This window comes from Anomaloglossus baeobatrachus, unplaced genomic scaffold, assembly GCF_048569485.1.
Source record: "Anomaloglossus baeobatrachus isolate aAnoBae1 unplaced genomic scaffold, aAnoBae1.hap1 Scaffold_3226, whole genome shotgun sequence".
Taxonomy (NCBI): domain Eukaryota; kingdom Metazoa; phylum Chordata; class Amphibia; order Anura; family Aromobatidae; genus Anomaloglossus; species Anomaloglossus baeobatrachus.
This window is the reverse complement of record NW_027442619.1, coordinates 28,293-54,728: the sequence shown is the minus strand read 5'-3', so window position 1 is coordinate 54,728 and position 26,436 is coordinate 28,293. Positions and strand designations below refer to the sequence as shown.

At 47.0% G+C, this 26,436-nt stretch overlaps 18 non-coding genes and 2 pseudogenes across 18 annotated transcripts; all 20 read left to right on the top strand.

Moving 5' to 3' along the window:
• Positions 1–456: 456 nt before the first annotated feature.
• Positions 457–647, top strand: LOC142269874 (U2 spliceosomal RNA). Its single transcript, XR_012735268.1, has one exon. It is a non-coding gene; the product is annotated as a U2 spliceosomal RNA (small nuclear RNA).
• Positions 648–1,764: 1,117 nt separating this feature from the next.
• Positions 1,765–1,955, top strand: LOC142269873 (U2 spliceosomal RNA). Its single transcript, XR_012735267.1, has one exon. It is a non-coding gene; the product is annotated as a U2 spliceosomal RNA (small nuclear RNA).
• Positions 1,956–3,072: 1,117 nt separating this feature from the next.
• LOC142269872 (U2 spliceosomal RNA) lies at positions 3,073–3,263 on the top strand. The gene has a single exon (XR_012735266.1). It is a non-coding gene; the product is annotated as a U2 spliceosomal RNA (small nuclear RNA).
• Positions 3,264–4,380: 1,117 nt separating this feature from the next.
• On the top strand, positions 4,381–4,571 carry LOC142269871 (U2 spliceosomal RNA). The gene has a single exon (XR_012735265.1). It is a non-coding gene; the product is annotated as a U2 spliceosomal RNA (small nuclear RNA).
• A 1,117-nt stretch (positions 4,572–5,688) lies between these two features.
• Positions 5,689–5,784, top strand: LOC142269839 (U2 spliceosomal RNA; annotated as a pseudogene).
• Positions 5,785–6,503: 719 nt separating this feature from the next.
• LOC142269827 (U2 spliceosomal RNA) lies at positions 6,504–6,696 on the top strand. The gene has a single exon (XR_012735229.1). It is a non-coding gene; the product is annotated as a U2 spliceosomal RNA (small nuclear RNA).
• A 1,117-nt stretch (positions 6,697–7,813) lies between these two features.
• On the top strand, positions 7,814–8,004 carry LOC142269869 (U2 spliceosomal RNA). Its single transcript, XR_012735264.1, has one exon. It is a non-coding gene; the product is annotated as a U2 spliceosomal RNA (small nuclear RNA).
• Positions 8,005–9,121: 1,117 nt separating this feature from the next.
• Positions 9,122–9,312, top strand: LOC142269868 (U2 spliceosomal RNA). Its single transcript, XR_012735263.1, has one exon. It is a non-coding gene; the product is annotated as a U2 spliceosomal RNA (small nuclear RNA).
• Positions 9,313–10,429: 1,117 nt separating this feature from the next.
• LOC142269867 (U2 spliceosomal RNA) lies at positions 10,430–10,620 on the top strand. Its single transcript, XR_012735262.1, has one exon. It is a non-coding gene; the product is annotated as a U2 spliceosomal RNA (small nuclear RNA).
• Positions 10,621–11,737: 1,117 nt separating this feature from the next.
• Positions 11,738–11,928, top strand: LOC142269866 (U2 spliceosomal RNA). The gene has a single exon (XR_012735261.1). It is a non-coding gene; the product is annotated as a U2 spliceosomal RNA (small nuclear RNA).
• A 1,117-nt stretch (positions 11,929–13,045) lies between these two features.
• LOC142269865 (U2 spliceosomal RNA) lies at positions 13,046–13,236 on the top strand. Its single transcript, XR_012735260.1, has one exon. It is a non-coding gene; the product is annotated as a U2 spliceosomal RNA (small nuclear RNA).
• Positions 13,237–14,353: 1,117 nt separating this feature from the next.
• On the top strand, positions 14,354–14,544 carry LOC142269864 (U2 spliceosomal RNA). The gene has a single exon (XR_012735259.1). It is a non-coding gene; the product is annotated as a U2 spliceosomal RNA (small nuclear RNA).
• Positions 14,545–15,837: 1,293 nt separating this feature from the next.
• Positions 15,838–16,044, top strand: LOC142269838 (U2 spliceosomal RNA; annotated as a pseudogene).
• A 1,293-nt stretch (positions 16,045–17,337) lies between these two features.
• Positions 17,338–17,531, top strand: LOC142269836 (U2 spliceosomal RNA). The gene has a single exon (XR_012735238.1). It is a non-coding gene; the product is annotated as a U2 spliceosomal RNA (small nuclear RNA).
• Positions 17,532–18,648: 1,117 nt separating this feature from the next.
• LOC142269862 (U2 spliceosomal RNA) lies at positions 18,649–18,839 on the top strand. The gene has a single exon (XR_012735257.1). It is a non-coding gene; the product is annotated as a U2 spliceosomal RNA (small nuclear RNA).
• Positions 18,840–19,956: 1,117 nt separating this feature from the next.
• Positions 19,957–20,147, top strand: LOC142269861 (U2 spliceosomal RNA). Its single transcript, XR_012735256.1, has one exon. It is a non-coding gene; the product is annotated as a U2 spliceosomal RNA (small nuclear RNA).
• A 1,117-nt stretch (positions 20,148–21,264) lies between these two features.
• LOC142269860 (U2 spliceosomal RNA) lies at positions 21,265–21,455 on the top strand. Its single transcript, XR_012735255.1, has one exon. It is a non-coding gene; the product is annotated as a U2 spliceosomal RNA (small nuclear RNA).
• A 1,117-nt stretch (positions 21,456–22,572) lies between these two features.
• Positions 22,573–22,763, top strand: LOC142269858 (U2 spliceosomal RNA). The gene has a single exon (XR_012735254.1). It is a non-coding gene; the product is annotated as a U2 spliceosomal RNA (small nuclear RNA).
• Positions 22,764–23,880: 1,117 nt separating this feature from the next.
• On the top strand, positions 23,881–24,071 carry LOC142269857 (U2 spliceosomal RNA). Its single transcript, XR_012735253.1, has one exon. It is a non-coding gene; the product is annotated as a U2 spliceosomal RNA (small nuclear RNA).
• Positions 24,072–25,188: 1,117 nt separating this feature from the next.
• Positions 25,189–25,379, top strand: LOC142269856 (U2 spliceosomal RNA). Its single transcript, XR_012735252.1, has one exon. It is a non-coding gene; the product is annotated as a U2 spliceosomal RNA (small nuclear RNA).
• The last annotated feature ends 1,057 nt before the right edge of the window (positions 25,380–26,436 follow it).

Here is a 26,436-nt window from a genome sequence, read left to right as displayed (position 1 = left end):
TTTTCCCGGGTGGTAGGGGGATGACAGGAGAAGGGAAGCGGGTGGTGAGAAAGGTACAGAGGGCAGGGTTTGGGGGCTGGGAAGGAAAGGGAAAAGATTAGGGTTTGGGGATGATGAAAGGGCTTTCTACGGGTAAGGATGGCAAAGGGTGGCAGTGACGGAAAGTCAGGCAACCTGTCCTGTCCGTCTTTTTGTATCGTGAATTGGAAAGACTGCAAGGGGGAGGGGAGTTGCTTGCGCCCTAAAGGAGGAGTTATTCAGATTCATTGCAGTGGGCGGCGGCTGCAAAACGCACCATTCTTCTTGTTTTTGCTCTGCAAAGCAGCCTTTTCAAGGGTTGGCTTGGGTGACAAAATGTCTTGTGTAGGCGTGGGTTTGTCTCCCTCTCGCTCTCTCTCCCTAAGATGTGTCCGGCATAGGCCAGGGTGCCACTCGAGGCCCAAACCAATTCTGGTTATCGCTTCTCGGCCTTTTGGCTAAGATCAAGTGTAGTATCTGTTCTTATCAGTTTAATATCTGATACGTCCCCTATCTGGGGACCATATATTAAATGGATTTTTAGAACAGGGAGATGGAAAAAGAGCTTGCTCTGTCCACTCCACGCATTGACCTGGTATTGCAGTACCTCCAGGAACGGTGCACCCCTTCTTAACCCAGTTTCCAAAAGCAGAACTCGATTCACCTGATTCATATTAGCCCGATTAGCGAATTGAAATGAATTTTTATCTAACACACTTTTTACTTGCTTTATTCATCCAAATAGCAAACTCATCACCACTCAACTTCACCAACTCTGCTATGTCCCGTGCAGTATCTTGTTGTCAGTCTAATCTAGATCATGTGTAATTGAATGGAATAGATCCCTTTTGGACAAAGTGGAGTCAGATGCTGCAGTGACCACAGGTGTGAGAGGATCTACAATTGGCATCTGGTGTTATCTCTCTGCTTCCACTCCAAATAAAGTTACCTGTTGTTACCTGAACGTCAAATACTAAGAATGGGCGGCCTATGAAAGAATTAGTACTTTCATTAAGTATACTAAACCGGCTAATTGGGAATAGACAAACTGTAAAAAGCCCTCTGAGAAAGCCCCTCTCTAACCTTTGTTAGTAAGCTTTTCTGTAGCCTGCCTGTTGATGTATTTTCGGTTTGAACAGTGCACAACATGAAGAGACGGAACACTGGCGGCTTGTCACAATGCCCCCCGATGACATCACAATAGCGCTGCTGCCTAGAAAACAAGCTGCGCAGAAGAAGTTGTTCTTTGGGTGGGAGGGTGGGCTAGTGGAAGGAGGGGGCAATCTCTTTTTTTCCCGGGTGGTAGGGGGATGACAGGAGAAGGGAAGCGGGTGGTGAGAAAGGTACAGAGGGCAGGGTTTGGGGGCTGGGAAGGAAAGGGAAAAGATTAGGGTTTGGGGATGATGAAAGGGCTTTCTACGGGTAAGGATGGCAAAGGGTGGCAGTGACGGAAAGTCAGGCAACCTGTCCTGTCCGTCTTTTTGTATCGTGAATTGGAAAGACTGCAAGGGGGAGGGGAGTTGCTTGCGCCCTAAAGGAGGAGTTATTCAGATTCATTGCAGTGGGCGGCGGCTGCAAAACGCACCATTCTTCTTGTTTTTGCTCTGCAAAGCAGCCTTTTCAAGGGTTGGCTTGGGTGACAAAATGTCTTGTGTAGGCGTGGGTTTGTCTCCCTCTCGCTCTCTCTCCCTAAGATGTGTCCGGCATAGGCCAGGGTGCCACTCGAGGCCCAAACCAATTCTGGTTATCGCTTCTCGGCCTTTTGGCTAAGATCAAGTGTAGTATCTGTTCTTATCAGTTTAATATCTGATACGTCCCCTATCTGGGGACCATATATTAAATGGATTTTTAGAACAGGGAGATGGAAAAAGAGCTTGCTCTGTCCACTCCACGCATTGACCTGGTATTGCAGTACCTCCAGGAACGGTGCACCCCTTCTTAACCCAGTTTCCAAAAGCAGAACTCGATTCACCTGATTCATATTAGCCCGATTAGCGAATTGAAATGAATTTTTATCTAACACACTTTTTACTTGCTTTATTCATCCAAATAGCAAACTCATCACCACTCAACTTCACCAACTCTGCTATGTCCCGTGCAGTATCTTGTTGTCAGTCTAATCTAGATCATGTGTAATTGAATGGAATAGATCCCTTTTGGACAAAGTGGAGTCAGATGCTGCAGTGACCACAGGTGTGAGAGGATCTACAATTGGCATCTGGTGTTATCTCTCTGCTTCCACTCCAAATAAAGTTACCTGTTGTTACCTGAACGTCAAATACTAAGAATGGGCGGCCTATGAAAGAATTAGTACTTTCATTAAGTATACTAAACCGGCTAATTGGGAATAGACAAACTGTAAAAAGCCCTCTGAGAAAGCCCCTCTCTAACCTTTGTTAGTAAGCTTTTCTGTAGCCTGCCTGTTGATGTATTTTCGGTTTGAACAGTGCACAACATGAAGAGACGGAACACTGGCGGCTTGTCACAATGCCCCCCGATGACATCACAATAGCGCTGCTGCCTAGAAAACAAGCTGCGCAGAAGAAGTTGTTCTTTGGGTGGGAGGGTGGGCTAGTGGAAGGAGGGGGCAATCTCTTTTTTTCCCGGGTGGTAGGGGGATGACAGGAGAAGGGAAGCGGGTGGTGAGAAAGGTACAGAGGGCAGGGTTTGGGGGCTGGGAAGGAAAGGGAAAAGATTAGGGTTTGGGGATGATGAAAGGGCTTTCTACGGGTAAGGATAGCAAAGGGTGGCAGTGACGGAAAGTCAGGCAACCTGTCCTGTCCGTCTTTTTGTATCGTGAATTGGAAAGACTGCAAGGGGGAGGGGAGTTGCTTGCGCCCTAAAGGAGGAGTTATTCAGATTCATTGCAGTGGGCGGCGGCTGCAAAACGCACCATTCTTCTTGTTTTTGCTCTGCAAAGCAGCCTTTTCAAGGGTTGGCTTGGGTGACAAAATGTCTTGTGTAGGCGTGGGTTTGTCTCCCGCTCGCTCTCTCTCCCTAAGATGTGTCCGGCATAGGCCAGGGTGCCACTCGAGGCCCAAACCAATTCTGGTTATCGCTTCTCGGCCTTTTGGCTAAGATCAAGTGTAGTATCTGTTCTTATCAGTTTAATATCTGATACGTCCCCTATCTGGGGACCATATATTAAATGGATTTTTAGAACAGGGAGATGGAAAAAGAGCTTGCTCTGTCCACTCCACGCATTGACCTGGTATTGCAGTACCTCCAGGAACGGTGCACCCCTTCTTAACCCAGTTTCCAAAAGCAGAACTCGATTCACCTGATTCATATTAGCCCGATTAGCGAATTGAAATGAATTTTTATCTAACACACTTTTTACTTGCTTTATTCATCCAAATAGCAAACTCATCACCACTCAACTTCACCAACTCTGCTATGTCCCGTGCAGTATCTTGTTGTCAGTCTAATCTAGATCATGTGTAATTGAATGGAATAGATCCCTTTTGGACAAAGTGGAGTCAGATGCTGCAGTGACCACAGGTGTGAGAGGATCTACAATTGGCATCTGGTGTTATCTCTCTGCTTCCACTCCAAATAAAGTTACCTGTTGTTACCTGAACGTCAAATACTAAGAATGGGCGGCCTATGAAAGAATTAGTACTTTCATTAAGTATACTAAACCGGCTAATTGGGAATAGACAAACTGTAAAAAGCCCTCTGAGAAAGCCCCTCTCTAACCTTTGTTAGTAAGCTTTTCTGTAGCCTGCCTGTTGATGTATTTTCGGTTTGAACAGTGCACAACATGAAGAGACGGAACACTGGCGGCTTGTCACAATGCCCCCCGATGACATCACAATAGCGCTGCTGCCTAGAAAACAAGCTGCGCAGAAGAAGTTGTTCTTTGGGTGGGAGGGTGGGCTAGTGGAAGGAGGGGGCAATCTCTTTTTTTCCCGGGTGGTAGGGGGATGACAGGAGAAGGGAAGCGGGTGGTGAGAAAGGTACAGAGGGCAGGGTTTGGGGGCTGGGAAGGAAAGGGAAAAGATTAGGGTTTGGGGATGATGAAAGGGCTTTCTACGGGTAAGGATGGCAAAGGGTGGCAGTGACGGAAAGTCAGGCAACCTGTCCTGTCCGTCTTTTTGTATCGTGAATTGGAAACACTGCAAGGGGGAGGGGAGTTGCTTGCGCCCTAAAGGAGGAGTTATTCAGATTCATTGCAGTGGGCGGCGGCTGCAAAACGCACCATTCTTCTTGTTTTTGCTCTGCAAAGCAGCCTTTTCAAGGGTTGGCTTGGGTGACAAAATGTCTTGTGTAGGCGTGGGTTTGTCTCCCTCTCGCTCTCTCTCCCTAAGATGTGTCCGGCATAGGCCAGGGTGCCACTCGAGGCCCAAACCAATTCTGGTTATCGCTTCTCGGCCTTTTGGCTAAGATCAAGTGTAGTATCTGTTCTTATCAGTTTAATATCTGATACGTCCCCTATCTGGGGACCATATATTAAATGGATTTTTAGAACAGGGAGATGGAAAAAGAGCTTGCTCTGTCCACTCCACGCATTGACCTGGTATTGCAGTACCTCCAGGAACGGTGCACCCCTTCTTAACCCAGTTTCCAAAAGCAGAACTCGATTCACCTGATTCATATTAGCCCGATTAGCGAATTGAAATGAATTTTTATCTAACACACTTTTTACTTGCTTTATTCATCCAAATAGCAAACTCATCACCACTCAACTTCACCAACTCTGCTATGTCCCGTGCAGTATCTTGTTGTCAGTCTAATCTAGATCATGTGTAATTGAATGGAATAGATCCCTTTTGGACAAAGTGGAGTCAGATGCTGCAGTGACCACAGGTGTGAGAGGATCTACAATTGGCATCTGGTGTTATCTCTCTGCTTCCACTCCAAATAAAGTTACCTGTTGTTACCTGAACGTCAAATACTAAGAATGGGCGGCCTATGAAAGAATTAGTACTTTCATTAAGTATACTAAACCGGCTAATTGGGAATAGACAAACTGTAAAAAGCCCTCTGAGAAAGCCCCTCTCTAACCTTTGTTAGTAAGCTTTTCTGTAGCCTGCCTGTTGATGTATTTTCGGTTTGAACAGTGCACAACATGAAGAGACGGAACACTGGCGGCTTGTCACAATGCCCCCCGATGACATCACAATAGCGCTGCTGCCTAGAAAACAAGCTGCGCAGAAGAAGTTGTTCTTTGGGTGGGAGGGTGGGCTAGTGGAAGGAGGGGGCAATCTCTTTTTTTCCCGGGTGGTAGGGGGATGACAGGAGAAGGGAAGCGGGTGGTGAGAAAGGTACAGAGGGCAGGATTTGGGGGCTGGGAAGGAAAGGGAAAAGATTAGGGTTTGGGGATGATGAAAGGGCTTTCTACGGGTAAGGATGGCAAAGGGTGGCAGTGACGGAAAGTCAGGCAACCTGTCCTGTCCGTCTTTTTGTATCGTGAATTGGAAAGACTGCAAGGGGGAGGGGAGTTGCTTGCGCCCTAAAGGAGGAGTTATTCAGATTCATTGCAGTGGGCGGCGGCTGCAAAACGCACCATTCTTCTTGTTTTTGCTCTGCAAAGCAGCCTTTTCAAGGGTTGGCTTGGGTGACAAAATGTCTTGTGTAGGCGTGGGTTTGTCTCCCTCTCGCTCTCTCTCCCTAAGATGTGTCCGGCATAGGCCAGGGTGCCACTCGAGGCCCAAACCAATTCTGGTTATCGCTTCTCGGCCTTTTGGCTAAGATCAAGTGTAGTATCTGTGAGGCTCGGCAGATGCAATGCACACTGGAAGGTTGCGCTTGCTAGTACTCTTAATGTATAGTATATTCATCTAGACGAAAACATGGCCCTACCAGGATCGAGGCTATTAGACTGAGTAAGTGTGGGGGCTATGGTGCAATGTGCCCCAGGACTGACGACCCTGGAGTGAGTCTGAGCTTGCTGGCTTGGGACCCCGGCGAGCCTTGGGCTCTGTAGCACACCGTACCTTGCCCTTTCATACTTTCTGAGCATACTGCTCTATCCCGGCCTTCTGGCTAGGAAAGAAAATTTTTATAATCATGGTCGGAGGTCCGTTCAGCTTTGGGCTGAGAAACCAACACCCGGTTGGAGGTCCGGGTCAGCTTCGGCTGAGAAACCAACACCCGGTTGGAGGTCTGGGTCAGCTTCGGCTGAGAAACCAACACCCGGTTGGAGGTCCGGGTCAGCTTCGGCTGAGAAACCAACACCCGGTTGGAGGTCCGGTTAGCCTTGGGCTGAGAAACCAACACCGGTTGACGGTCCGGGCAGTTTCGGCTGCGAAACCAACAACTAGTAGCTCTCTACTCCACTTGGGTAAGATGCCTGGGTGGACGCTGGGAGCAACGACAAGGCTCAACCAGGCTTCGGCTTGGGGGAGCACCGAAGATCCCTGACCCTTGCTGTGGCCTTCTGGCTCGGAGGGACGGGGTTGATTTTTGGGGACCCTCTCCTCACGGAGGGGTCCACACGAATCCTAGCCTTTGCACTGTTTTTGGTGTGACTTCGGTCATGCATTTTTTGCGGTGCTTTGGAAAGCTTCATTAAATCAAAAATCTGTTCTTATCAGTTTAATATCTGATACGTCCCCTATCTGGGGACCATATATTAAATGGATTTTTAGAACAGGGAGATGGAAAAAGAGCTTGCTCTGTCCACTCCACGCATTGACCTGGTATTGCAGTACCTCCAGGAACGGTGCACCCCTTCTTAACCCAGTTTCCAAAAGCAGAACTCGATTCACCTGATTCATATTAGCCCGATTAGCGAATTGAAATGAATTTTTATCTAACACACTTTTTACTTGCTTTATTCATCCAAATAGCAAACTCATCACCACTCAACTTCACCAACTCTGCTATGTCCCGTGCAGTATCTTGTTGTCAGTCTAATCTAGATCATGTGTAATTGAATGGAATAGATCCCTTTTGGACAAAGTGGAGTCAGATGCTGCAGTGACCACAGGTGTGAGAGGATCTACAATTGGCATCTGGTGTTATCTCTCTGCTTCCACTCCAAATAAAGTTACCTGTTGTTACCTGAACGTCAAATACTAAGAATGGGCGGCCTATGAAAGAATTAGTACTTTCATTAAGTATACTAAACCGGCTAATTGGGAATAGACAAACTGTAAAAAGCCCTCTGAGAAAGCCCCTCTCTAACCTTTGTTAGTAAGCTTTTCTGTAGCCTGCCTGTTGATGTATTTTCGGTTTGAACAGTGCACAACATGAAGAGACGGAACACTGGCGGCTTGTCACAATGCCCCCCGATGACATCACAATAGCGCTGCTGCCTAGAAAACAAGCTGCGCAGAAGAAGTTGTTCTTTGGGTGGGAGGGTGGGCTAGTGGAAGGAGGGGGCAATCTCTTTTTTTCCCGGGTGGTAGGGGGATGACAGGAGAAGGGAAGCGGGTGGTGAGAAAGGTACAGAGGGCAGGGTTTGGGGGCTGGGAAGGAAAGGGAAAAGATTAGGGTTTGGGGATGATGAAAGGGCTTTCTACGGGTAAGGATGGCAAAGGGTGGCAGTGACGGAAAGTCAGGCAACCTGTCCTGTCCGTCTTTTTGTATCGTGAATTGGAAAGACTGCAAGGGGGAGGGGAGTTGCTTGCGCCCTAAAGGAGGAGTTATTCAGATTCATTGCAGTGGGCGGCGGCTGCAAAACGCACCATTCTTCTTGTTTTTGCTCTGCAAAGCAGCCTTTTCAAGGGTTGGCTTGGGTGACAAAATGTCTTGTGTAGGCGTGGGTTTGTCTCCCTCTCGCTCTCTCTCCCTAAGATGTGTCCGGCATAGGCCAGGGTGCCACTCGAGGCCCAAACCAATTCTGGTTATCGCTTCTCGGCCTTTTGGCTAAGATCAAGTGTAGTATCTGTTCTTATCAGTTTAATATCTGATACGTCCCCTATCTGGGGACCATATATTAAATGGATTTTTAGAACAGGGAGATGGAAAAAGAGCTTGCTCTGTCCACTCCACGCATTGACCTGGTATTGCAGTACCTCCAGGAACGGTGCACCCCTTCTTAACCCAGTTTCCAAAAGCAGAACTCGATTCACCTGATTCATATTAGCCCGATTAGCGAATTGAAATGAATTTTTATCTAACACACTTTTTACTTGCTTTATTCATCCAAATAGCAAACTCATCACCACTCAACTTCACCAACTCTGCTATGTCCCGTGCAGTATCTTGTTGTCAGTCTAATCTAGATCATGTGTAATTGAATGGAATAGATCCCTTTTGGACAAAGTGGAGTCAGATGCTGCAGTGACCACAGGTGTGAGAGGATCTACAATTGGCATCTGGTGTTATCTCTCTGCTTCCACTCCAAATAAAGTTACCTGTTGTTACCTGAACGTCAAATACTAAGAATGGGCGGCCTATGAAAGAATTAGTACTTTCATTAAGTATACTAAACCGGCTAATTGGGAATAGACAAACTGTAAAAAGCCCTCTGAGAAAGCCCCTCTCTAACCTTTGTTAGTAAGCTTTTCTGTAGCCTGCCTGTTGATGTATTTTCGGTTTGAACAGTGCACAACATGAAGAGACGGAACACTGGCGGCTTGTCACAATGCCCCCCGATGACATCACAATAGCGCTGCTGCCTAGAAAACAAGCTGCGCAGAAGAAGTTGTTCTTTGGGTGGGAGGGTGGGCTAGTGGAAGGAGGGGGCAATCTCTTTTTTTCCCGGGTGGTAGGGGGATGACAGGAGAAGGGAAGCGGGTGGTGAGAAAGGTACAGAGGGCAGGGTTTGGGGGCTGGGAAGGAAAGGGAAAAGATTAGGGTTTGGGGATGATGAAAGGGCTTTCTACGGGTAAGGATGGCAAAGGGTGGCAGTGACGGAAAGTCAGGCAACCTGTCCTGTCCGTCTTTTTGTATCGTGAATTGGAAAGACTGCAAGGGGGAGGGGAGTTGCTTGCGCCCTAAAGGAGGAGTTATTCAGATTCATTGCAGTGGGCGGCGGCTGCAAAACGCACCATTCTTCTTGTTTTTGCTCTGCAAAGCAGCCTTTTCAAGGGTTGGCTTGGGTGACAAAATGTCTTGTGTAGGCGTGGGTTTGTCTCCCTCTCGCTCTCTCTCCCTAAGATGTGTCCGGCATAGGCCAGGGTGCCACTCGAGGCCCAAACCAATTCTGGTTATCGCTTCTCGGCCTTTTGGCTAAGATCAAGTGTAGTATCTGTTCTTATCAGTTTAATATCTGATACGTCCCCTATCTGGGGACCATATATTAAATGGATTTTTAGAACAGGGAGATGGAAAAAGAGCTTGCTCTGTCCACTCCACGCATTGACCTGGTATTGCAGTACCTCCAGGAACGGTGCACCCCTTCTTAACCCAGTTTCCAAAAGCAGAACTCGATTCACCTGATTCATATTAGCCCGATTAGCGAATTGAAATGAATTTTTATCTAACACACTTTTTACTTGCTTTATTCATCCAAATAGCAAACTCATCACCACTCAACTTCACCAACTCTGCTATGTCCCGTGCAGTATCTTGTTGTCAGTCTAATCTAGATCATGTGTAATTGAATGGAATAGATCCCTTTTGGACAAAGTGGAGTCAGATGCTGCAGTGACCACAGGTGTGAGAGGATCTACAATTGGCATCTGGTGTTATCTCTCTGCTTCCACTCCAAATAAAGTTACCTGTTGTTACCTGAACGTCAAATACTAAGAAAGGGCGGCCTATGAAAGAATTAGTACTTTCATTAAGTATACTAAACCGGCTAATTGGGAATAGACAAACTGTAAAAAGCCCTCTGAGAAAGCCCCTCTCTAACCTTTGTTAGTAAGCTTTTCTGTAGCCTGCCTGTTGATGTATTTTCGGTTTGAACAGTGCACAACATGAAGAGACGGAACACTGGCGGCTTGTCACAATGCCCCCCGATGACATCACAATAGCGCTGCTGCCTAGAAAACAAGCTGCGCAGAAGAAGTTGTTCTTTGGGTGGGAGGGTGGGCTAGTGGAAGGAGGGGGCAATCTCTTTTTTTCCCGGGTGGTAGGGGGATGACAGGAGAAGGGAAGCGGGTGGTGAGAAAGGTACAGAGGGCAGGGTTTGGGGGCTGGGAAGGAAAGGGAAAAGATTAGGGTTTGGGGATGATGAAAGGGCTTTCTACGGGTAAGGATGGCAAAGGGTGGCAGTGACGGAAAGTCAGGCAACCTGTCCTGTCCGTCTTTTTGTATCGTGAATTGGAAAGACTGCAAGGGGGAGGGGAGTTGCTTGCGCCCTAAAGGAGGAGTTATTCAGATTCATTGCAGTGGGCGGCGGCTGCAAAACGCACCATTCTTCTTGTTTTTGCTCTGCAAAGCAGCCTTTTCAAGGGTTGGCTTGGGTGACAAAATGTCTTGTGTAGGCGTGGGTTTGTCTCCCTCTCGCTCTCTCTCCCTAAGATGTGTCCGGCATAGGCCAGGGTGCCACTCGAGGCCCAAACCAATTCTGGTTATCGCTTCTCGGCCTTTTGGCTAAGATCAAGTGTAGTATCTGTTCTTATCAGTTTAATATCTGATACGTCCCCTATCTGGGGACCATATATTAAATGGATTTTTAGAACAGGGAGATGGAAAAAGAGCTTGCTCTGTCCACTCCACGCATTGACCTGGTATTGCAGTACCTCCAGGAACGGTGCACCCCTTCTTAACCCAGTTTCCAAAAGCAGAACTCGATTCACCTGATTCATATTAGCCCGATTAGCGAATTGAAATGAATTTTTATCTAACACACTTTTTACTTGCTTTATTCATCCAAATAGCAAACTCATCACCACTCAACTTCACCAACTCTGCTATGTCCCGTGCAGTATCTTGTTGTCAGTCTAATCTAGATCATGTGTAATTGAATGGAATAGATCCCTTTTGGACAAAGTGGAGTCAGATGCTGCAGTGACCACAGGTGTGAGAGGATCTACAATTGGCATCTGGTGTTATCTCTCTGCTTCCACTCCAAATAAAGTTACCTGTTGTTACCTGAACGTCAAATACTAAGAATGGGCGGCCTATGAAAGAATTAGTACTTTCATTAAGTATACTAAACCGGCTAATTGGGAATAGACAAACTGTAAAAAGCCCTCTGAGAAAGCCCCTCTCTAACCTTTGTTAGTAAGCTTTTCTGTAGCCTGCCTGTTGATGTATTTTCGGTTTGAACAGTGCACAACATGAAGAGACGGAACACTGGCGGCTTGTCACAATGCCCCCCGATGACATCACAATAGCGCTGCTGCCTAGAAAACAAGCTGCGCAGAAGAAGTTGTTCTTTGGGTGGGAGGGTGGGCTAGTGGAAGGAGGGGGCAATCTCTTTTTTTCCCGGGTGGTAGGGGGATGACAGGAGAAGGGAAGCGGGTGGTGAGAAAGGTACAGAGGGCAGGGTTTGGGGGCTGGGAAGGAAAGGGAAAAGATTAGGGTTTGGGGATGATGAAAGGGCTTTCTACGGGTAAGGATGGCAAAGGGTGGCAGTGACGGAAAGTCAGGCAACCTGTCCTGTCCGTCTTTTTGTATCGTGAATTGGAAAGACTGCAAGGGGGAGGGGAGTTGCTTGCGCCCTAAAGGAGGAGTTATTCAGATTCATTGCAGTGGGCGGCGGCTGCAAAACGCACCATTCTTCTTGTTTTTGCTCTGCAAAGCAGCCTTTTCAAGGGTTGGCTTGGGTGACAAAATGTCTTGTGTAGGCGTGGGTTTGTCTCCCTCTCGCTCTCTCTCCCTAAGATGTGTCCGGCATAGGCCAGGGTGCCACTCGAGGCCCAAACCAATTCTGGTTATCGCTTCTCGGCCTTTTGGCTAAGATCAAGTGTAGTATCTGTTCTTATCAGTTTAATATCTGATACGTCCCCTATCTGGGGACCATATATTAAATGGATTTTTAGAACAGGGAGATGGAAAAAGAGCTTGCTCTGTCCACTCCACGCATTGACCTGGTATTGCAGTACCTCCAGGAACGGTGCACCCCTTCTTAACCCAGTTTCCAAAAGCAGAACTCGATTCACCTGATTCATATTAGCCCGATTAGCGAATTGAAATGAATTTTTATCTAACACACTTTTTACTTGCTTTATTCATCCAAATAGCAAACTCATCACCACTCAACTTCACCAACTCTGCTATGTCCCGTGCAGTATCTTGTTGTCAGTCTAATCTAGATCATGTGTAATTGAATGGAATAGATCCCTTTTGGACAAAGTGGAGTCAGATGCTGCAGTGACCACAGGTGTGAGAGGATCTACAATTGGCATCTGGTGTTATCTCTCTGCTTCCACTCCAAATAAAGTTACCTGTTGTTACCTGAACGTCAAATACTAAGAATGGGCGGCCTATGAAAGAATTAGTACTTTCATTAAGTATACTAAACCGGCTAATTGGGAATAGACAAACTGTAAAAAGCCCTCTGAGAAAGCCCCTCTCTAACCTTTGTTAGTAAGCTTTTCTGTAGCCTGCCTGTTGATGTATTTTCGGTTTGAACAGTGCACAACATGAAGAGACGGAACACTGGCGGCTTGTCACAATGCCCCCCGATGACATCACAATAGCGCTGCTGCCTAGAAAACAAGCTGCGCAGAAGAAGTTGTTCTTTGGGTGGGAGGGTGGGCTAGTGGAAGGAGGGGGCAATCTCTTTTTTTCCCGGGTGGTAGGGGGATGACAGGAGAAGGGAAGCGGGTGGTGAGAAAGGTACAGAGGGCAGGGTTTGGGGGCTGGGAAGGAAAGGGAAAAGATTAGGGTTTGGGGATGATGAAAGGGCTTTCTACGGGTAAGGATGGCAAAGGGTGGCAGTGACGGAAAGTCAGGCAACCTGTCCTGTCCGTCTTTTTGTATCGTGAATTGGAAAGACTGCAAGGGGGAGGGGAGTTGCTTGCGCCCTAAAGGAGGAGTTATTCAGATTCATTGCAGTGGGCGGCGGCTGCAAAACGCACCATTCTTCTTGTTTTTGCTCTGCAAAGCAGCCTTTTCAAGGGTTGGCTTGGGTGACAAAATGTCTTGTGTAGGCGTGGGTTTGTCTCCCTCTCGCTCTCTCTCCCTAAGATGTGTCCGGCATAGGCCAGGGTGCCACTCGAGGCCCAAACCAATTCTGGTTATCGCTTCTCGGCCTTTTGGCTAAGATCAAGTGTAGTATCTGTTCTTATCAGTTTAATATCTGATACGTCCCCTATCTGGGGACCATATATTAAATGGATTTTTAGAACAGGGAGATGGAAAAAGAGCTTGCTCTGTCCACTCCACGCATTGACCTGGTATTGCAGTACCTCCAGGAACGGTGCACCCCTTCTTAACCCAGTTTCCAAAAGCAGAACTCGATTCACCTGATTCATATTAGCCCGATTAGCGAATTGAAATGAATTTTTATCTAACACACTTTTTACTTGCTTTATTCATCCAAATAGCAAACTCATCACCACTCAACTTCACCAACTCTGCTATGTCCCGTGCAGTATCTTGTTGTCAGTCTAATCTAGATCATGTGTAATTGAATGGAATAGATCCCTTTTGGACAAAGTGGAGTCAGATGCTGCAGTGACCACAGGTGTGAGAGGATCTACAATTGGAATCTGGTGTTATCTCTCTGCTTCCACTCCAAATAAAGTTACCTGTTGTTACCTGAACGTCAAATACTAAGAATGGGCGGCCTATGAAAGAATTAGTACTTTCATTAAGTATACTAAACCGGCTAATTGGGAATAGACAAACTGTAAAAAGCCCTCTGAGAAAGCCCCTCTCTAACCTTTGTTAGTAAGCTTTTCTGTAGCCTGCCTGTTGATGTATTTTCGGTTTGAACAGTGCACAACATGAAGAGACGGAACACTGGCGGCTTGTCACAATGCCCCCCGATGACATCACAATAGCGCTGCTGCCTAGAAAACAAGCTGCGCAGAAGAAGTTGTTCTTTGGGTGGGAGGGTGGGCTAGTGGAAGGAGGGGGCAATCTCTTTTTTTCCCGGGTGGTAGGGGGATGACAGGAGAAGGGAAGCGGGTGGTGAGAAAGGTACAGAGGGCAGGGTTTGGGGGCTGGGAAGGAAAGGGAAAAGATTAGGGTTTGGGGATGATGAAAGGGCTTTCTACGGGTAAGGATGGCAAAGGGTGGCAGTGACGGAAAGTCAGGCAACCTGTCCTGTCCGTCTTTTTGTATCGTGAATTGGAAAGACTGCAAGGGGGAGGGGAGTTGCTTGCGCCCTAAAGGAGGAGTTATTCAGATTCATTGCAGTGGGCGGCGGCTGCAAAACGCACCATTCTTCTTGTTTTTGCTCTGCAAAGCAGCCTTTTCAAGGGTTGGCTTGGGTGACAAAATGTCTTGTGTAGGCGTGGGTTTGTCTCCCTCTCGCTCTCTCTCCCTAAGATGTGTCCGGCATAGGCCAGGGTGCCACTCGAGGCCCAAACCAATTCTGGTTATCGCTTCTCGGCCTTTTGGCTAAGATCAAGTGTAGTATCTGTTCTTATCAGTTTAATATCTGATACGTCCCCTATCTGGGGACCATATATTAAATGGATTTTTAGAACAGGGAGATGGAAAAAGAGCTTGCTCTGTCCACTCCACGCATTGACCTGGTATTGCAGTACCTCCAGGAACGGTGCACCCCTTCTTAACCCAGTTTCCAAAAGCAGAACTCGATTCACCTGATTCATATTAGCCCGATTAGCGAATTGAAATGAATTTTTATCTAACACACTTTTTACTTGCTTTATTCATCCAAATAGCAAACTCATCACCACTCAACTTCACCAACTCTGCTATGTCCCGTGCAGTATCTTGTTGTCAGTCTAATCTAGATCATGTGTAATTGAATGGAATAGATCCCTTTTGGACAAAGTGGAGTCAGATGCTGCAGTGACCACAGGTGTGAGAGGATCTACAATTGGCATCTGGTGTTATCTCTCTGCTTCCACTCCAAATAAAGTTACCTGTTGTTACCTGAACGTCAAATACTAAGAATGGGCGGCCTATGAAAGAATTAGTACTTTCATTAAGTATACTAAACCGGCTAATTGGGAATAGACAAACTGTAAAAAGCCCTCTGAGAAAGCCCCTCTCTAACCTTTGTTAGTAAGCTTTTCTGTAGCCTGCCTGTTGATGTATTTTCGGTTTGAACAGTGCACAACATGAAGAGACGGAACACTGGCGGCTTGTCACAATGCCCCCCGATGACATCACAATAGCGCTGCTGCCTAGAAAACAAGCTGCGCAGAAGAAGTTGTTCTTTGGGTGGGAGGGTGGGCTAGTGGAAGGAGGGGGCAATCTCTTTTTTTCCCGGGTGGTAGGGGGATGACAGGAGAAGGGAAGCGGGTGGTGAGAAAGGTACAGAGGGCAGGGTTTGGGGGCTGGGAAGGAAAGGGAAAAGATTAGGGTTTGGGGATGATGAAAGGGCTTTCTACGGGTAAGGATGGCAAAGGGTGGCAGTGACGGAAAGTCAGGCAACCTGTCCTGTCCGTCTTTTTGTATCGTGAATTGGAAAGACTGCAAGGGGGAGGGGAGTTGCTTGCGCCCTAAAGGAGGAGTTATTCAGATTCATTGCAGTGGGCGGTGGCTGCAAAACGCACCATTCTTCTTGTTTTTGCTCTGCAAAGCAGCCTTTTCAAGGGTTGGCTTGGGTGACAAAATGTCTTGTGTAGGCGTGGGTTTGTCTCCCTCTCGCTCTCTCTCCCTAAGATGTGTCCGGCATAGGCCAGGGTGCCACTCGAGGCCCAAACCAATTCTGGTTATCGCTTCTCGGCCTTTTGGCTAAGATCAAGTGTAGTTTGGGAGGGTACTACCTTGGTTGGTGCTGAAAGGTGCCAGGGTATTGCACAACTGCTGGCCTTGGGGGAGTGTGCATCGTAGGATGTCATAGCCCTCTTGTGACGGACAGTTACCTGGACAACGAGAGGCGGTCACTTTATTATTTTCAAACTCATCCTTCAAAAAAAAAAAAAAAAAAAAAAAAAAAAAAAATCTGTTCTTATCAGTTTAATATCTGATACGTCCCCTATCTGGGGACCATATATTAAATGGATTTTTAGAACAGGGAGATGGAAAAAGAGCTTGCTCTGTCCACTCCACGCATTGACCTGGTATTGCAGTACCTCCAGGAACGGTGCACCCCTTCTTAACCCAGTTTCCAAAAGCAGAACTCGATTCACCTGATTCATATTAGCCCGATTAGCGAATTGAAATGAATTTTTATCTAACACACTTTTTACTTGCTTTATTCATCCAAATAGCAAACTCATCACCACTCAACTTCACCAACTCTGCTATGTCCCGTGCAGTATCTTGTTGTCAGTCTAATCTAGATCATGTGTAATTGAATGGAATAGATCCCTTTTGGACAAAGTGGAGTCAGATGCTGCAGTGACCACAGGTGTGAGAGGATCTACAATTGGCATCTGGTGTTATCTCTCTGCTTCCACTCCAAATAAAGTTACCTGTTGTTACCTGAACGTCAAATACTAAGAATGGGCGGCCTATGAAAGAATTAGTACTTTCATTAAGTATACTAAACCGGCTAATTGGGAATAGACAAACTGTAAAAAGCCCTCTGAGAAAGCCCCTCTCTAACCTTTGTTAGTAAGCTTTTCTGTAGCCTGCCTGTTGATGTATTTTCGGTTTGAACAGTGCACAACATGAAGAGACGGAACACTGGCGGCTTGTCACAATGCCCCCCGATGACATCACAATAGCGCTGCTGCCTAGAAAACAATCTGCGCAGAAGAAGTTGTTCTTTGGGTGGGAGGGTGGGCTAGTGGAAGGAGGGGGCAATCTCTTTTTTTCCCGGGTGGTAGGGGGATGACAGGAGAAGGGAAGCGGGTGGTGAGAAAGGTACAGAGGGCAGGGTTTGGGGGCTGGGAAGGAAAGGGAAAAGATTAGGGTTTGGGGATGATGAAAGGGCTTTCTACGGGTAAGGATGGCAAAGGGTGGCAGTGACGGAAAGTCAGGCAACCTGTCCTGTCCGTCTTTTTGTATCGTGAATTGGAAAGACTGCAAGGGGGAGGGGAGTTGCTTGCGCCCTAAAGGAGGAGTTATTCAGATTCATTGCAGTGGGCGGTGGCTGCAAAACGCACCATTCTTCTTGTTTTTGCTCTGCAAAGCAGCCTTTTCAAGGGTTGGCTTGGGTGACAAAATGTCTTGTGTAGGCGTGGGTTTGTCTCCCTCTCGCTCTCTCTCCCTAAGATGTGTCCGGCATAGGCCAGGGTGCCACTCGAGGCCCAAACCAATTCTGGTTATCGCTTCTCGGCCTTTTGGCTAAGATCAAGTGTAGTTTGGGAGGGTACTACCTTGGTTGGTGCTGAAAGGTGCCAGGGTATTGCACAACTGCTGGCCTTGGGGGAGTGTGCATCGTAGGATGTCATAGCCCTCTTGTGACGGACAGTTACCTGGACAACGAGAGGCGGTCACTTTATTATTTTCAAACTCATCCTTCAAAAAAAAAAAAAAAAAAATCTGTTCTTATCAGTTTAATATCTGATACGTCCCCTATCTGGGGACCATATATTAAATGGATTTTTAGAACAGGGAGATGGAAAAAGAGCTTGCTCTGTCCACTCCACGCATTGACCTGGTATTGCAGTACCTCCAGGAACGGTGCACCCCTTCTTAACCCAGTTTCCAAAAGCAGAACTCGATTCACCTGATTCATATTAGCCCGATTAGCGAATTGAAATGAATTTTTATCTAACACACTTTTTACTTGCTTTATTCATCCAAATAGCAAACTCATCACCACTCAACTTCACCAACTCTGCTATGTCCCGTGCAGTATCTTGTTGTCAGTCTAATCTAGATCATGTGTAATTGAATGGAATAGATCCCTTTTGGACAAAGTGGAGTCAGATGCTGCAGTGACCACAGGTGTGAGAGGATCTACAATTGGCATCTGGTGTTATCTCTCTGCTTCCACTCCAAATAAAGTTACCTGTTGTTACCTGAACGTCAAATACTAAGAATGGGCGGCCTATGAAAGAATTAGTACTTTCATTAAGTATACTAAACCGGCTAATTGGGAATAGACAAACTGTAAAAAGCCCTCTGAGAAAGCCCCTCTCTAACCTTTGTTAGTAAGCTTTTCTGTAGCCTGCCTGTTGATGTATTTTCGGTTTGAACAGTGCACAACATGAAGAGACGGAACACTGGCGGCTTGTCACAATGCCCCCCGATGACATCACAATAGCGCTGCTGCCTAGAAAACAAGCTGCGCAGAAGAAGTTGTTCTTTGGGTGGGAGGGTGGGCTAGTGGAAGGAGGGGGCAATCTCTTTTTTTCCCGGGTGGTAGGGGGATGACAGGAGAAGGGAAGCGGGTGGTGAGAAAGGTACAGAGGGCAGGGTTTGGGGGCTGGGAAGGAAAGGGAAAAGATTAGGGTTTGGGGATGATGAAAGGGCTTTCTACGGGTAAGGATGGCAAAGGGTGGCAGTGACGGAAAGTCAGGCAACCTGTCCTGTCCGTCTTTTTGTATCGTGAATTGGAAAGACTGCAAGGGGGAGGGGAGTTGCTTGCGCCCTAAAGGAGGAGTTATTCAGATTCATTGCAGTGGGCGGCGGCTGCAAAACGCACCATTCTTCTTGTTTTTGCTCTGCAAAGCAGCCTTTTCAAGGGTTGGCTTGGGTGACAAAATGTCTTGTGTAGGCGTGGGTTTGTCTCCCTCTCGCTCTCTCTCCCTAAGATGTGTCCGGCATAGGCCAGGGTGCCACTCGAGGCCCAAACCAATTCTGGTTATCGCTTCTCGGCCTTTTGGCTAAGATCAAGTGTAGTATCTGTTCTTATCAGTTTAATATCTGATACGTCCCCTATCTGGGGACCATATATTAAATGGATTTTTAGAACAGGGAGATGGAAAAAGAGCTTGCTCTGTCCACTCCACGCATTGACCTGGTATTGCAGTACCTCCAGGAACGGTGCACCCCTTCTTAACCCAGTTTCCAAAAGCAGAACTCGATTCACCTGATTCATATTAGCCCGATTAGCGAATTGAAATGAATTTTTATCTAACACACTTTTTACTTGCTTTATTCATCCAAATAGCAAACTCATCACCACTCAACTTCACCAACTCTGCTATGTCCCGTGCAGTATCTTGTTGTCAGTCTAATCTAGATCATGTGTAATTGAATGGAATAGATCCCTTTTGGACAAAGTGGAGTCAGATGCTGCAGTGACCACAGGTGTGAGAGGATCTACAATTGGAATCTGGTGTTATCTCTCTGCTTCCACTCCAAATAAAGTTACCTGTTGTTACCTGAACGTCAAATACTAAGAATGGGCGGCCTATGAAAGAATTAGTACTTTCATTAAGTATACTAAACCGGCTAATTGGGAATAGACAAACTGTAAAAAGCCCTCTGAGAAAGCCCCTCTCTAACCTTTGATAGTAAGCTTTTCTGTAGCCTGCCTGTTGATGTATTTTCGGTTTGAACAGTGCACAACATGAAGAGACGGAACACTGGCGGCTTGTCACAATGCCCCCCGATGACATCACAATAGCGCTGCTGCCTAGAAAACAAGCTGCGCAGAAGAAGTTGTTCTTTGGGTGGGAGGGTGGGCTAGTGGAAGGAGGGGGCAATCTCTTTTTTTCCCGGGTGGTAGGGGGATGACAGGAGAAGGGAAGCGGGTGGTGAGAAAGGTACAGAGGGCAGGGTTTGGGGGCTGGGAAGGAAAGGGAAAAGATTAGGGTTTGGGGATGATGAAAGGGCTTTCTACGGGTAAGGATGGCAAAGGGTGGCAGTGACGGAAAGTCAGGCAACCTGTCCTGTCCGTCTTTTTGTATCGTGAATTGGAAAGACTGCAAGGGGGAGGGGAGTTGCTTGCGCCCTAAAGGAGGAGTTATTCAGATTCATTGCAGTGGGCGGCGGCTGCAAAACGCACCATTCTTCTTGTTTTTGCTCTGCAAAGCAGCCTTTTCAAGGGTTGGCTTGGGTGACAAAATGTCTTGTGTAGGCGTGGGTTTGTCTCCCTCTCGCTCTCTCTCCCTAAGATGTGTCCGGCATAGGCCAGGGTGCCACTCGAGGCCCAAACCAATTCTGGTTATCGCTTCTCGGCCTTTTGGCTAAGATCAAGTGTAGTATCTGTTCTTATCAGTTTAATATCTGATACGTCCCCTATCTGGGGACCATATATTAAATGGATTTTTAGAACAGGGAGATGGAAAAAGAGCTTGCTCTGTCCACTCCACGCATTGACCTGGTATTGCAGTACCTCCAGGAACGGTGCACCCCTTCTTAACCCAGTTTCCAAAAGCAGAACTCGATTCACCTGATTCATATTAGCCCGATTAGCGAATTGAAATGAATTTTTATCTAACACACTTTTTACTTGCTTTATTCATCCAAATAGCAAACTCATCACCACTCAACTTCACCAACTCTGCTATGTCCCGTGCAGTATCTTGTTGTCAGTCTAATCTAGATCATGTGTAATTGAATGGAATAGATCCCTTTTGGACAAAGTGGAGTCAGATGCTGCAGTGACCACAGGTGTGAGAGGATCTACAATTGGCATCTGGTGTTATCTCTCTGCTTCCACTCCAAATAAAGTTACCTGTTGTTACCTGAACGTCAAATACTAAGAATGGGCGGCCTATGAAAGAATTAGTACTTTCATTAAGTATACTAAACCGGCTAATTGGGAATAGACAAACTGTAAAAAGCCCTCTGAGAAAGCCCCTCTCTAACCTTTGTTAGTAAGCTTTTCTGTAGCCTGCCTGTTGATGTATTTTCGGTTTGAACAGTGCACAACATGAAGAGACGGAACACTGGCGGCTTGTCACAATGCCCCCCGATGACATCACAATAGCGCTGCTGCCTAGAAAACAAGCTGCGCAGAAGAAGTTGTTCTTTGGGTGGGAGGGTGGGCTAGTGGAAGGAGGGGGCAATCTCTTTTTTTCCTGGGTGGTAGGGGGATGACAGGAGAAGGGAAGCGGGTGGTGAGAAAGGTACAGAGGGCAGGGTTTGGGGGCTGGGAAGGAAAGGGAAAAGATTAGGGTTTGGGGATGATGAAAGGGCTTTCTACGGGTAAGGATGGCAAAGGGTGGCAGTGACGGAAAGTCAGGCAACCTGTCCTGTCCGTCTTTTTGTATCGTGAATTGGAAAGACTGCAAGGGGGAGGGGAGTTGCTTGCGCCCTAAAGGAGGAGTTATTCAGATTCATTGCAGTGGGCGGCGGCTGCAAAACGCACCATTCTTCTTGTTTTTGCTCTGCAAAGCAGCCTTTTCAAGGGTTGGCTTGGGTGACAAAATGTCTTGTGTAGGCGTGGGTTTGTCTCCCTCTCGCTCTCTCTCCCTAAGATGTGTCCGGCATAGGCCAGGGTGCCACTCGAGGCCCAAACCAATTCTGGTTATCGCTTCTCGGCCTTTTGGCTAAGATCAAGTGTAGTATCTGTTCTTATCAGTTTAATATCTGATACGTCCCCTATCTGGGGACCATATATTAAATGGATTTTTAGAACAGGGAGATGGAAAAAGAGCTTGCTCTGTCCACTCCACGCATTGACCTGGTATTGCAGTACCTCCAGGAACGGTGCACCCCTTCTTAACCCAGTTTCCAAAAGCAGAACTCGATTCACCTGATTCATATTAGCCCGATTAGCGAATTGAAATGAATTTTTATCTAACACACTTTTTACTTGCTTTATTCATCCAAATAGCAAACTCATCACCACTCAACTTCACCAACTCTGCTATGTCCCGTGCAGTATCTTGTTGTCAGTCTAATCTAGATCATGTGTAATTGAATGGAATAGATCCCTTTTGGACAAAGTGGAGTCAGATGCTGCAGTGACCACAGGTGTGAGAGGATCTACAATTGGCATCTGGTGTTATCTCTCTGCTTCCACTCCAAATAAAGTTACCTGTTGTTACCTGAACGTCAAATACTAAGAATGGGCGGCCTATGAAAGAATTAGTACTTTCATTAAGTATACTAAACCGGCTAATTGGGAATAGACAAACTGTAAAAAGCCCTCTGAGAAAGCCCCTCTCTAACCTTTGTTAGTAAGCTTTTCTGTAGCCTGCCTGTTGATGTATTTTCGGTTTGAACAGTGCACAACATGAAGAGACGGAACACTGGCGGCTTGTCACAATGCCCCCCGATGACATCACAATAGCGCTGCTGCCTAGAAAACAAGCTGCGCAGAAGAAGTTGTTCTTTGGGTGGGAGGGTGGGCTAGTGGAAGGAGGGGGCAATCTCTTTTTTTCCCGGGTGGTAGGGGGATGACAGGAGAAGGGAAGCGGGTGGTGAGAAAGGTACAGAGGGCAGGGTTTGGGGGCTGGGAAGGAAAGGGAAAAGATTAGGGTTTGGGGATGATGAAAGGGCTTTCTACGGGTAAGGATGGCAAAGGGTGGCAGTGACGGAAAGTCAGGCAACCTGTCCTGTCCGTCTTTTTGTATCGTGAATTGGAAAGACTGCAAGGGGGAGGGGAGTTGCTTGCGCCCTAAAGGAGGAGTTATTCAGATTCATTGCAGTGGGCGGCGGCTGCAAAACGCACCATTCTTCTTGTTTTTGCTCTGCAAAGCAGCCTTTTCAAGGGTTGGCTTGGGTGACAAAATGTCTTGTGTAGGCGTGGGTTTGTCTCCCTCTCGCTCTCTCTCCCTAAGATGTGTCCGGCATAGGCCAGGGTGCCACTCGAGGCCCAAACCAATTCTGGTTATCGCTTCTCGGCCTTTTGGCTAAGATCAAGTGTAGTATCTGTTCTTATCAGTTTAATATCTGATACGTCCCCTATCTGGGGACCATATATTAAATGGATTTTTAGAACAGGGAGATGGAAAAAGAGCTTGCTCTGTCCACTCCACGCATTGACCTGGTATTGCAGTACCTCCAGGAACGGTGCACCCCTTCTTAACCCAGTTTCCAAAAGCAGAACTCGATTCACCTGATTCATATTAGCCCGATTAGCGAATTGAAATGAATTTTTATCTAACACACTTTTTACTTGCTTTATTCATCCAAATAGCAAACTCATCACCACTCAACTTCACCAACTCTGCTATGTCCCGTGCAGTATCTTGTTGTCAGTCTAATCTAGATCATGTGTAATTGAATGGAATAGATCCCTTTTGGACAAAGTGGAGTCAGATGCTGCAGTGACCACAGGTGTGAGAGGATCTACAATTGGCATCTGGTGTTATCTCTCTGCTTCCACTCCAAATAAAGTTACCTGTTGTTACCTGAACGTCAAATACTAAGAATGGGCGGCCTATGAAAGAATTAGTACTTTCATTAAGTATACTAAACCGGCTAATTGGGAATAGACAAACTGTAAAAAGCCCTCTGAGAAAGCCCCTCTCTAACCTTTGTTAGTAAGCTTTTCTGTAGCCTGCCTGTTGATGTATTTTCGGTTTGAACAGTGCACAACATGAGGAGACGGAACACTGGCGGCTTGTCACAATGCCCCCCGATGACATCACAATAGCGCTGCTGCCTAGAAAACAAGCTGCGCAGAAGAAGTTGTTCTTTGGGTGGGAGGGTGGGCTAGTGGAAGGAGGGGGCAATCTCTTTTTTTCCCGGGTGGTAGGGGGATGACAGGAGAAGGGAAGCGGGTGGTGAGAAAGGTACAGAGGGCAGGGTTTGGGGGCTGGGAAGGAAAGGGAAAAGATTAGGGTTTGGGGATGATGAAAGGGCTTTCTACGGGTAAGGATGGCAAAGGGTGGCAGTGACGGAAAGTCAGGCAACCTGTCCTGTCCGTCTTTTTGTATCGTGAATTGGAAAGACTGCAAGGGGGAGGGGAGTTGCTTGCGCCCTAAAGGAGGAGTTATTCAGATTCATTGCAGTGGGCGGCGGCTGCAAAACGCACCATTCTTCTTGTTTTTGCTCTGCAAAGCAGCCTTTTCAAGGGTTGGCTTGGGTGACAAAATGTCTTGTGTAGGCGTGGGTTTGTCTCCCTCTCGCTCTCTCTCCCTAAGATGTGTCCGGCATAGGCCAGGGTGCCACTCGAGGCCCAAACCAATTCTGGTTATCGCTTCTCGGCCTTTTGGCTAAGATCAAGTGTAGTATCTGTTCTTATCAGTTTAATATCTGATACGTCCCCTATCTGGGGACCATATATTAAATGGATTTTTAGAACAGGGAGATGGAAAAAGAGCTTGCTCTGTCCACTCCACGCATTGACCTGGTATTGCAGTACCTCCAGGAACGGTGCACCCCTTCTTAACCCAGTTTCCAAAAGCAGAACTCGATTCACCTGATTCATATTAGCCCGATTAGCGAATTGAAATGAATTTTTATCTAACACACTTTTTACTTGCTTTATTCATCCAAATAGCAAACTCATCACCACTCAACTTCACCAACTCTGCTATGTCCCGTGCAGTATCTTGTTGTCAGTCTAATCTAGATCATGTGTAATTGAATGGAATAGATCCCTTTTGGACAAAGTGGAGTCAGATGCTGCAGTGACCACAGGTGTGAGAGGATCTACAATTGGCATCTGGTGTTATCTCTCTGCTTCCACTCCAAATAAAGTTACCTGTTGTTACCTGAACGTCAAATACTAAGAATGGGCGGCCTATGAAAGAATTAGTACTTTCATTAAGTATACTAAACCGGCTAATTGGGAATAGACAAACTGTAAAAAGCCCTCTGAGAAAGCCCCTCTCTAACCTTTGTTAGTAAGCTTTTCTGTAGCCTGCCTGTTGATGTATTTTCGGTTTGAACAGTGCACAACATGAAGAGACGGAACACTGGCGGCTTGTCACAATGCCCCCCGATGACATCACAATAGCGCTGCTGCCTAGAAAACAAGCTGCGCAGAAGAAGTTGTTCTTTGGGTGGGAGGGTGGGCTAGTGGAAGGAGGGGGCAATCTCTTTTTTTCCCGGGTGGTAGGGGGATGACAGGAGAAGGGAAGCGGGTGGTGAGAAAGGTACAGAGGGCAGGGTTTGGGGGCTGGGAAGGAAAGGGAAAAGATTAGGGTTTGGGGATGATGAAAGGGCTTTCTACGGGTAAGGATGGCAAAGGGTGGCAGTGACGGAAAGTCAGGCAACCTGTCCTGTCCGTCTTTTTGTATCGTGAATTGGAAAGACTGCAAGGGGGAGGGGAGTTGCTTGCGCCCTAAAGGAGGAGTTATTCAGATTCATTGCAGTGGGCGGCGGCTGCAAAACGCACCATTCTTCTTGTTTTTGCTCTGCAAAGCAGCCTTTTCAAGGGTTGGCTTGGGTGACAAAATGTCTTGTGTAGGCGTGGGTTTGTCTCCCTCTCGCTCTCTCTCCCTAAGATGTGTCCGGCATAGGCCAGGGTGCCACTCGAGGCCCAAACCAATTCTGGTTATCGCTTCTCGGCCTTTTGGCTAAGATCAAGTGTAGTATCTGTTCTTATCAGTTTAATATCTGATACGTCCCCTATCTGGGGACCATATATTAAATGGATTTTTAGAACAGGGAGATGGAAAAAGAGCTTGCTCTGTCCACTCCACGCATTGACCTGGTATTGCAGTACCTCCAGGAACGGTGCACCCCTTCTTAACCCAGTTTCCAAAAGCAGAACTCGATTCACCTGATTCATATTAGCCCGATTAGCGAATTGAAATGAATTTTTATCTAACACACTTTTTACTTGCTTTATTCATCCAAATAGCAAACTCATCACCACTCAACTTCACCAACTCTGCTATGTCCCGTGCAGTATCTTGTTGTCAGTCTAATCTAGATCATGTGTAATTGAATGGAATAGATCCCTTTTGGACAAAGTGGAGTCAGATGCTGCAGTGACCACAGGTGTGAGAGGATCTACAATTGGCATCTGGTGTTATCTCTCTGCTTCCACTCCAAATAAAGTTACCTGTTGTTACCTGAACGTCAAATACTAAGAATGGGCGGCCTATGAAAGAATTAGTACTTTCATTAAGTATACTAAACCGGCTAATTGGGAATAGACAAACTGTAAAAAGCCCTCTGAGAAAGCCCCTCTCTAACCTTTGTTAGTAAGCTTTTCTGTAGCCTGCCTGTTGATGTATTTTCGGTTTGAACAGTGCACAACATGAAGAGACGGAACACTGGCGGCTTGTCACAATGCCCCCCGATGACATCACAATAGCGCTGCTGCCTAGAAAACAAGCTGCGCAGAAGAAGTTGTTCTTTGGGTGGGAGGGTGGGCTAGTGGAAGGAGGGGGCAATCTCTTTTTTTCCCGGGTGGTAGGGGGATGACAGGAGAAGGGAAGCGGGTGGTGAGAAAGGTACAGAGGGCAGGGTTTGGGGGCTGGGAAGGAAAGGGAAAAGATTAGGGTTTGGGGATGATGAAAGGGCTTTCTACGGGTAAGGATGGCAAAGGGTGGCAGTGACGGAAAGTCAGGCAACCTGTCCTGTCCGTCTTTTTGTATCGTGAATTGGAAAGACTGCAAGGGGGAGGGGAGTTGCTTGCGCCCTAAAGGAGGAGTTATTCAGATTCATTGCAGTGGGCGGCGGCTGCAAAACGCACCATTCTTCTTGTTTTTGCTCTGCAAAGCAGCCTTTTCAAGGGTTGGCTTGGGTGACAAAATGTCTTGTGTAGGCGTGGGTTTGTCTCCCTCTCGCTCTCTC